This window comes from Scylla paramamosain, chromosome 1 (assembly GCF_035594125.1).
Source record: "Scylla paramamosain isolate STU-SP2022 chromosome 1, ASM3559412v1, whole genome shotgun sequence".
NCBI lineage: Eukaryota > Metazoa > Arthropoda > Malacostraca > Decapoda > Portunidae > Scylla > Scylla paramamosain.
This window is the reverse complement of record NC_087151.1, coordinates 10985001-10995000: the sequence shown is the minus strand read 5'-3', so window position 1 is coordinate 10995000 and position 10000 is coordinate 10985001. Positions and strand designations below refer to the sequence as shown.

Sequence of the window (10000 nt, the reverse complement as noted above, 5' to 3'; positions counted from 1 at the left end):
AAATTAGAGGAGTGAGTCAAGTGGAAAGAAAGAAAAGAGGAAAAAGCAAGACGTAGCATAAGGTGCAGAGTAAACTGAAGAGGAATGAGAGACACAAGGGAGAAAATAAGAAGAGAAGGGAAATAATAGCTATAGTGATTAGAGGTAAAAAAATAAAGGTGACGTGCTACAACATAGACAAAGTAAAGCGCAAGGCAAAGGTACTGGTCTTACTAAAGCAAGGCAAGTACAGGTGGGTGAAGTACAGGGCGAGAAGAGAAGACACAGCACACTAGCATAAGACAAAAGAGGAAAGACAAGGTAGATATACGAGTGAAATGCGGGGAAAGACGAGGAGACACTGCGTAAAACAGAGGAAAGACAAGATGTAGCATAAAATACATCATAAACTAAAGAGGAAAGAAAAAGGAAAAAAAAAAAAGACAGGATATGCCACGATAAACAGAATGCAAAAGAATAAAAGCAACTAAAGAGAGATACAGAGAGATGAGGTACAAGAGTGAGTGAAGAGCTTTGAGTTAGCGAGGAGTGGCGAGTGGGTGACTGCGCCTCGTGGCAAGCCTGAGCCCAGCCAGCCAGCCAGCCCGGCCAACAGGTAACAGGGCAGCGGCGCGGGGCTATGAATGGACCATGGCGTGCCCTCCTTCACCTCACCTGTCGCCCTTCCCTCGTCTCCCGCCCCCACCTGCGCCTCCTCCGCCAGGTTCTCCGTGCCGGGGCGAGGTATTCACACCCCCAGAGGCTCCACGACACCCCTCGGGACTCTTAAGATCAGAGGGCGAGCAACCAGCGGCGCCTCCAGTGACATCTGGTAACTTTACCCCACGGGCGCTTATGAATGAGGAGGGAGGGAGAGAGAGGGAGTGGTGGTGGTGGTGGTGGGTTGTGTGCCTTCACTTCACTTCTCTCTCTCTCTCTCTCTCTCTCTCTCTCTCTCTCTCTCTCTCTCTCTCTCTCTCTCTCTCTCTCTTCTCTTCTCTTCATGTGTGTTCGAGAGAGAGAGAGAGAGAGAGAGAGAGAGAGAGAGAGAGAGAGAGAGAGAGAGAGAGAGAGAGAGAGAGAGAGAGAGAGAGAGAGAGAGAGAGAGAGAAGGCGAAAGGCCAGACAAGAGACAAGAGTTGAAGAAAAGTACCCAAGTCTGTCACACACACACACACACACACACACACACACACACACACACACAGTCATCATAACTATGCTCGTTTTTATTCCATTTTATAAACAAGTTAAGTGACGCATTACATTATATAAACATATATTCTCTCTCTCTCTCTCTCTCTCTCTCTCTCTCTCTCTCTCTCTCTCTCTCTCTCTCTCTCTCTGATCTTCGTTTTTTTTTTCTCCGTCTCCTTCATTCATTCATTCTTTCACCTGTCCCCCGCCTCTCCCTCTCCCTCCCTACATTCCTTCCTTCATCCCTTCTCCTTTCTCCGCCAGGTGCTAATACATGAAAAGTGAAAGTTGGGATTCTATACCTGTACGCACACTTACTTTCGTGGCATGTGTGTGTGTGTGTGTGTGTGTGTGTGTGTGTGTGTGTGTGTGTGTGTGTGTGTGTGTGTGTGTGTGTGTGTGTGTGTGTGTGTGTGTCCCCAAAAAAGTATAGAGAAAATCAATTTACGATGAAAGCAAACACACACACACACACACACACACACACACACACACACACACCACCACCACCACCACCTGCTTCTAAGGGTGACATTAGCTTAACGAGTGACGTCATGAGGTTGTTCTCTCTCTCTCTCTCTCTCTCTCTCTCTCTCTCTCTCTCTCTCTCTCTCTCTCTCTCTCTCTCTCTCACAACCTTCACATTCCACACAAGGCCAGGCAGCTGTTGACATGCCCGCAAGGGGAGAAGGGAGGAGAGAGAGAGAGAGAGAGAGAGAGAGAGAGAGAGAGAGAGAGAGAGAGAGAGAGAGAGAGAGAGAGAGAGAGAGAGAGAGAGAGAGAGAGAGTCTGTATGGCACAGAAAGTAGAAGTGAAAGAAATGTAAAAAAAAAAAAGAAAAAAAAAAGCGGATAAAATAATGAGTACTTAAAAAAGAAAAAATTAAACGAAGAATTATTGAAAGAAAAGTCAAGAAGGAAAAAAAAGGTAAGTAAATGAAGAAAGAATGAAAAAAAGAGATAGATGAACATATGATGGAAAAACTAAATTATTGACAAACGTACAGAGGAAGAAAAAGAAGAAAAGAAAAAGCAGAAGAAAAAAATATAAGGAAGATAAAGAAGATAGAGAATAACAATAAAACAATGCGAAGGAGAATGAATAATAATAACAATAATAATAATAATAATAATAATAATAATAATAATAATAATAATAATAATAATAATAATAATAATAATAATAAGAAGAAGAAGAAGAAGAAGAAGAAGAAGAAGAAGAAGAAGAAGAAGAAGAAGAAGAAGAAGAAGAAGAAGAAGAAGAAGAAGAAGAAGAAGAAGAAGAAGGAAGAAAGGAAAAAAAAAGATGAACGAGGAGAAGGACATAACGACAGATACTTAAGATAATGGTAATAGAAGGAGGAGGAGGAGGAGGAGGAGGAGGAGGAGGAGGAGGAGGAGGAGGAAGACGACGAGGAGCAGGACGAATACACAGGAAGAACAAGGCACTTTTTCTTCATCTGTAATGAGGGTATCTACTGATCTAACTTGTGGTACGTGTAATCTCCGTGTAGAGGAAATGAACACAACGGCTTCCCTCCCTTCCCTACGGCACGCCGGGAGGAGGAGGAGGAGGAGATACTTCGATACAGTGTTAAAAAAAAAAAAAGGAAAGGTGGGAACGATTAAGAACAGGAGGTACAGCTGAGGAAGGTGTGGAGGAGGAGGAGGAGGAGGAGGAGGAGGAGGAGGAGGAGGAGGAGGAGGAGGAGGAGGAGGAGGAGGAGGAGGAGTAATATAAGGCCGACGACTTGAAGGAGAACTCGGGGGCGGAGGAGGAAGGTGCGTAGGTGTGGAGGTAAGAAGGGGGAGGAGGAGGAGGAGGAGGAGGAGGAGGAGGAGGAGGAGGAGGAGGAGGAGGAGGAGGAGGAGGAGGAGGAATTCAGAAGAGGCCTCAGGAAGGAAGAGAGGTGTGGAGGAGGAGGAGGAGGAGGAGGAGGTGACCTTGGAGGGTAGACTGACCCGCCACACTGACGCCACACTGCCTTCTCCTCCTCCTCCTCCTTCTCCTCCTCCATTTCTTGTTATTGTTGTTGTTACTCATGAATCCAGGAAAAGAAACACACACACACACACACACAAACACACACACACGCATAGAGAATAGCCTGTCTGTGTCTTGATGTTTTGTGTGCATGTATGTATGTATGTATGTGTGTGTGTGTGTGTGTGTGTGTGTGTGTGTGTGCTAGTGAGTGTGTGTCTATACTAAGAGAGTCAACACGACGCAGGAAGAAGGCTATTGAGCAACGCAAGGGCCTGACTGACGCAATTTGCACTATTCTCATCCTATCCTACCGCCATCCTACCCCCAATCCTACCCTATCCTACCCTCCCAACCCGCAACGCCAGTACCCCAGTATCAGATGGCTCTAGTCTGCTTTGGTCGCTCTGCTCTCGCTAATCTTGGCTTCTGACGGTCTGTATCCCCACACTGGAGGCTGTGACGTCAGTGCTGTTATTCAAATATTATGCTCTGAGGTCATGCATACATCCCAAGGGTCAGCGCATGGTGTTCTTCTGCTCCTCCTCCTCCTCCTCCTCCTCCTCCTCCTCCTCTGGTCCACTCTGTTGCGAATATAAACTCATTTGAATGGTTTTTTGTTCTTGGCATTAAAGAAAGATTGTTGGTTCAGGGAAACGTAGTGAAGTAAGGAAAGGCCGCTGAATATGATGATGAAGGGTTGGATTGGGGAGAGAGCAGTGGGAGAGGAGGAAGAAGAAGAAGAAGAAAAAGAAGGAAGAAGAAAGAAAAAATTGAAAAGTGATTGGATTATGGCGCCACAATAGCAAGGTCATATTGCGTCATACAACGAAGAAGAAGAAGAAGAAGAAGAAGAAGAAGAAGAAGAAGAAGAAGAAGAAGAAGAAGAAGAAGAAGAAGAAGAAGAAGAAGAAGAAGAAGAAGAAGAAGAAGAAGAAGAAGAAGAAGAAGAAGAAGAAGAAGAAGAAGAAGAAGAAGAAGAAGAAGAAGATTGATTTAAGGTAACCACAAGAACGTGATCATATGTCGCCGTAGAAAAAAAAAAGATGAGTATGAAGAGGAGGAGGAGGAGGAGGAAGAGTAGGAGGACGAGGAGGAGGAGGAGGAGATAGTAGAAGAAGAGAAGAAAGAATAACGAATACAGAAGGTCTAAGTTTCCCAGTTACACGTATTTCTCCGTTCACACGACACACGGGGGCTGGCGGGCGTCATGTAAACACAAAATCGTGCAGAAAAATAAAAAAAAAATGAGAAAAAGTGGTTACGGGATTTGACCTGTTAAAGTGCGCCATTCTGTCCTTGTATCTGTTCATATGTTAAGTAAATAATGTTAATTCCTTCAGTTTGATTTTAAATGTAAAAAGATAAAACAACAGATATGCTGAGAAAAAAAAAAAATAAAAATTCCCCTTAACATATACGGATGTACAGCTGTTCCATCTGGCGGCAGTCGTGTAAATACAATAGAACATAAAGCATTTTCAAGTCGTGTTAAGCCGAATAAGTTAAAAAAGAAAAGAAAAGAGAAAAAAAAGTGTAAACAGCTAACCTAACCTTACCTAACAACCTAACCGTTTCTCTTGTTATCCATTCATCCATCAGTTCTTGAAATTTGATGCACCTCCAGCGCAGACAAGCCAGGGCGAGAGTATGGCAGCACAGCTTGGGTGAGGTTAGGTATAATGAAGGCGTTAGGAATATAATGAACTGCCCACGCCACTAACCTTGGGATGGGTGGGTGTTGCTGCTTTTATGTTCACTGGTCGGGGCGCGAGGCTGGGACGTGGTAAGCATGCACGTAGCGGGGAAACTTGGGCGATCCTGAGGGAACAGAGAAGGACTGAGAGATGATGAATATAAATAATGTGTGTTAATAACTTTTTCTCTCCTAAAAATAAGTAAATACAAATAAGTAAATAAATAAATAAATACAAATAGATAAATTCATTCATTAAAAAAATATAGATAAAAAGCCAATAAGAACTAAAATTACAATAACACGTAAAAAAAAAAAAAAGTTAACATATATATATACAACCACACAAAAATGAATTATAATTAACGTATGTTAAGAAAGTAAATGATCAAATAAATATATAAAGAAAGTTGATGTATATGCCACTTGCTCAAGAAATAAGTGAACAGACGAGGAAAACGAAATATCAAAGAACAGAGAATAAAAGAAATATCCTCCTCTATGAATCATTCAAAAAATAAATTCCCGTAAACGAGTAAATGAACAAGGAAAAAGTAAAGTATCAATTAAAGTATAGACAAACAAAGGCCGTCTTGTAACTAATATGAGAGAGAGAGAGAAAAAAAAAACAAATAAAATAAAAGCAACATAAATCTATTAAATGAACGAAAGCAAAGAAGATTAAAGAATAAATGGATAAGCGAAGGTCGTGGCGGGAGTATTATAAAGGAATGCTCAAGTCTCATCTTCAAGGACGCTCACATCAAATAAATACAGTGATCACTACATACAAACTTGCTGGCCTTTACAATCTTATCATCTATTTTATTTTCTGTTCATTTTCTCGCCGAACAGAACAGGGAGAACAACAAGACAACGTAAATCACGATAACAGCAGGAACTACAGTATCAGCAACACCAATAGCAAAAACAGCAACAACAATGACAACTTGCTAGCCTTTACAATTTTATCACTTATTTGATTTTCTTTTAATTTTCTTGGCAAATAGAACAGGGAAAACAACGGTAACCAACAACAATATCAACAACAGTAACAATGGCAATGTTCTTATACAAACTTGCCAACTTTTACAATTTTATCAGCTGGTTTATTTTCTGTTAATTTTCATGGCAAAAATACAGTAGAGAAAACAACAAAACAACGATAACAACAACGACAGTAACAACAATAGTGTTCTCATGACTCTCTATTGCCAACTCGGCGCCATTTGTTGTTGTGGCTCCTTCAGTCAATCAGTCAGTTAATCAGTCAGTCAGTCAGTCAGTCAGTCAATCAATTAATTTTTTCCTATTGACGGCCATTATTTTCTTTAGTGCCCAAAGCGGACAAACGTGATATTACAAAACGGATAAGAAAAATTAATACATAAGTAACAAAAATAAAAAGCTTCCTCAAATGAACATATAAAGATGCATCAATAAATAAAAGATAAAACAGAGAGAGAGAGAGAGAGAGAGAGAGAGAGAGAGAGAGAGAGAGAGAGAGAGAGAGAGAGAGAGAGAGAGAGAGAGAGAGAGAGAGAGAGAGAGAGAGAGAGAGAGAGAGAGATAACTGAACCAAGGGTATGGAGGAGAAAGAAAGAAAACTGAACAAAGTGAATGGAGAGAGAGAGATGGACCAGTTTGATATCATAAATTTACACCCATCAGCGACAGTTACTCTTGTTACACTCAGTACCCTAAGGGTCTAAAACATGCATTGCAGATCAGAGAGAGAGAGAGAGAGAGAGAGAGAGAGAGAGAGAGAGAGAGAGAGAGAGAGAGAGAGAGAGAGAGAGAGAGAGAGTCACCAAGCAAACTGATTCATTTACCCTTGTCATGACCGTGTCCCTTCCATGCATTACTCAACCATATTGCATACATAAGGCATAAATGAATAAATAACTATAGATAACTAAATAAGTCTACAGGAGAACGAGGCGTCATGCGCACCTGCAGGCAACCGAATAGATAAACAGATAAATAAATCAGTCAACAGTAGAAAGCGTCATTCACACCTGCAGGGAAACAGTGACGCCGCGCCCCTCCCTCCCTCCACCTAGCCTTGCGCCGCGCCATTACGCAATACTCATGACGGCGGTGGCGGCGCAACAACATGGGCACGTGCTGACCTTGGCATGGCCACAAACACACACACACACACACACACACACACACACACACACACACACACACACACACACACCAAGCCATGTCTGCCGCTGGATCAGGTCGCCGCCGCCGCCGCCGTCGCCGCCAGCCACTCCTTCATTCTTTCGCGGCCCCGTCTGGACTGCTGCTGCCTTGTCCTGGTTGTGAATGAGTCTCGTGGTGTCTCGTGTTTGTTGTTGTGGTTCGGCGGTGGCTCTTTGCTTGCGTCTGTTTCTTTTTTGTCTTGATTTATCTATTCTTAGTATTTTTTTCTTCAAAGGTTTCATTGTGGTCTTAGTGGTCTTTGCCTGCGTCTGTTTCTGTTTTGTCTTTCTCTCTTGGGTTATTTCTTCTTAATGGGGATGTGATTGAAGTTTTAAGAGTCTTTGCTTGAGTCTGTTTCTTTTTATCTTCCTTTGTTTACTTTTTTAAGGGGATGTTACTGCAGTTTTAAGGTGCTTATGGTTTTACAGTGTACCTAATTTTTTTTTCTTTAAGGAACGTAATTGTGGGTTTTAAGGACTGCAATGTGTGTTGTTTTATTTTTTTTCTTATGGACGATAATTATTCTTAAGGGGTGTACAGTATTACATACAAGTTGTGACCATCAGCTTGTGGCCCTTGTGTTTATTTCCAAGTGGAAGTAATTGTGGATGTTTAAAGATCTTGGCTAAAACAGTCAATTTAACATTTATTACTTACTTAATTTCTCCTTTACATTCGTTTGACTATTAACTTTTTTTTTTATTTTTTTATTTTTAATGTAAAGTAAGCAGTTTTAAGGCGAGTAGTTGGTAGTGTTACCTTTCGTCTTGTCTTGTTTCTTTAAAGGGGCAGCAAATGGTCTTTTGACGACTGCGTAGCTGTGACATTCATACATTCACTTATAAGCAGCTGCACTTTTTCATTCATACATTCACTTATAAGCAGTTGCACTTTTCCAATGAGAGGAGACTGCACTAAATATTGTTTCAGCAAATGAGAATTACTGGAGGAGTTTTCTCTCTTCATTTCACTATGGACGTGGCCTGGAGGGTTTGCAGGAGTGACTAATCCACTGACTGTCTTGGGTTCTCCTTTAACTTAATACAACAGTTCGATGTAAGTTTAGTGAACATATTCTGGAAGGTGCCGCTGATCGCAAAGGAATAATTATTTTCATTGGTTAAAATTTCTTATCGCTTACAGTTCTACATTTGCTTATTAGAATCGTTTATGGCAAGTCAAATGAACGAAGTATCAAAACACCTCTAAAAACTAAAATTGGCAAAACCTCTTATTGGCTGTGGTTCTATTTTTGCTCCGTATAATTCTCTGCGGCTCCTCACATGAAATGGGTATCAAATCAAGACGCCTCAAAAAAAAAAAAAAAAAAAAAAAAAAAAAATAATAATAATAATAATAATAATAAATAAATAAAATAAATAAAAACAAATAAATAAATAAATAAAAAATAAACAAAATAAAATAAAATAAATAAATAAATAAATATATAAATAAAATAAAAAATAAAAATAAATAAATAAATAAAAAATTAGAAATAAATAAAAATAAAATAAATAAATTAATAAATAAGTAAATATATAAAATAAATAAATAAATAAATAAATAAATAAATAAAGAAAGAAAGAAATAAAAAAGCTGGCTGACTCTTTTGGTTCTCTTTCTGTTTGTTTTTGAAAGTTTTCTTTTTAATCCATTTTCTCCCCATTAACAGTATTTCTTTGTACTTTTTTTAAATAAATTTTCCTGCCCATTACCTTTCTCTGGGACCATATATTTCTTAAATAGTTAGAACTCTCATAAAAAAAAAAAACTCTTAGCGAAGGCCACAAATTGAACCGTCGGATTCTCATGGTTCTCTTTATTTTCCTCACTGATGATGCAGGGTATGAGTTTAACTAACTATCACTCGAATCACAGACACACCCTCCAAAACCCTGAAATATTTTGGACTCTCATAAGAACTATTAGCAAAGGCCACATAGTACCAATCAATCGAATTCTCATGGTCATCTTTTCCCCGTTGATGATGCAGAGCGTGTGTTAAACCATCACTCGAGTTATACATAGAAACACCCTCGAAAACCTGGCAACTCCACACAAGCCTCGTGAAAAGTAATAGAAACAAGACTCAAACATTTAACCTTCTCACTGCCATATACAGCTGAAGAAAAAGCTGGACACAATATTTACACGGACCCGCAAGAAGGAAAATGAGGATTGAAAGAATAAATTATCCAGTATCGAGCCACTTCAGTTTTAAAGGTGGCTGTAAAAAAATAAAAATAAAATAAAAATATGAAGCATGTCAGAGTGGTGTGTGATTGAGGAGGTGTCAGATGGCAGAGAAATGTTTTGTTTTAAGAATATGAACCGTAGAGTAATCAACACACAAGATTGTATTAATATTTCCTTGGCTGTAAGAGGGATTCCACTTAAATGTTTGTTTTGTTTACGTTTCTTGAGCTGTGGCTGCATTAATGTCCAGGAGATTAAATTATTGTTGTTGGTGTTGTTATTGTTGTTGTTGTTGTTGTTGTTGTTGTTGTTGTTGTTGCTGCTGTTGTTATTATTATCACTACTACTACTACCACTACTACTACTACTACTACTACTACTACTACCACTACTACTACTACTACTACTACTACTACTACTACCACTACTACTACTACTACTACTACTACTACTACTACTACTACCGTTGTTGATGATGCTACTGTTGCTATTGTTGTTGTTGTTGTTGTCTTTATGATTATCATCTTTACTGCTGCATTTCCTAAGTTGTGAATTATCATTATTTATTTATTTATTGTATTGTTTTTTTTTTTCTTTTGGGGAGGGGGTTAGGGTGGGATGGATTCTGGCAACACCCTGCCCCTGTCCCTACCCTCCACCACTCCCCCCTCTTTTTTTTTCTTTTTCTTTTTCTTTTTTTTTTTTTTTTGCTTTCGTTAGCCACAGTTACGTTTCAGACCGTGGCTCCATTTG

General features: G+C 39.8%; 1 long non-coding RNA gene across 1 annotated transcript in view; it reads right to left on the bottom strand.

Annotated features, from left to right (window-relative positions):
* LOC135100552 (uncharacterized) overlaps positions 1 to 10000 on the bottom strand; it is a 234695-nt gene that overhangs the window by 154182 nt on the left and 70513 nt on the right. The window contains exon 3 of the long non-coding RNA XR_010268794.1: positions 4884 to 4980. This is a non-coding gene — a long non-coding RNA (uncharacterized LOC135100552). The remainder of the gene's footprint in view (positions 1 to 4883; positions 4981 to 10000) is intronic.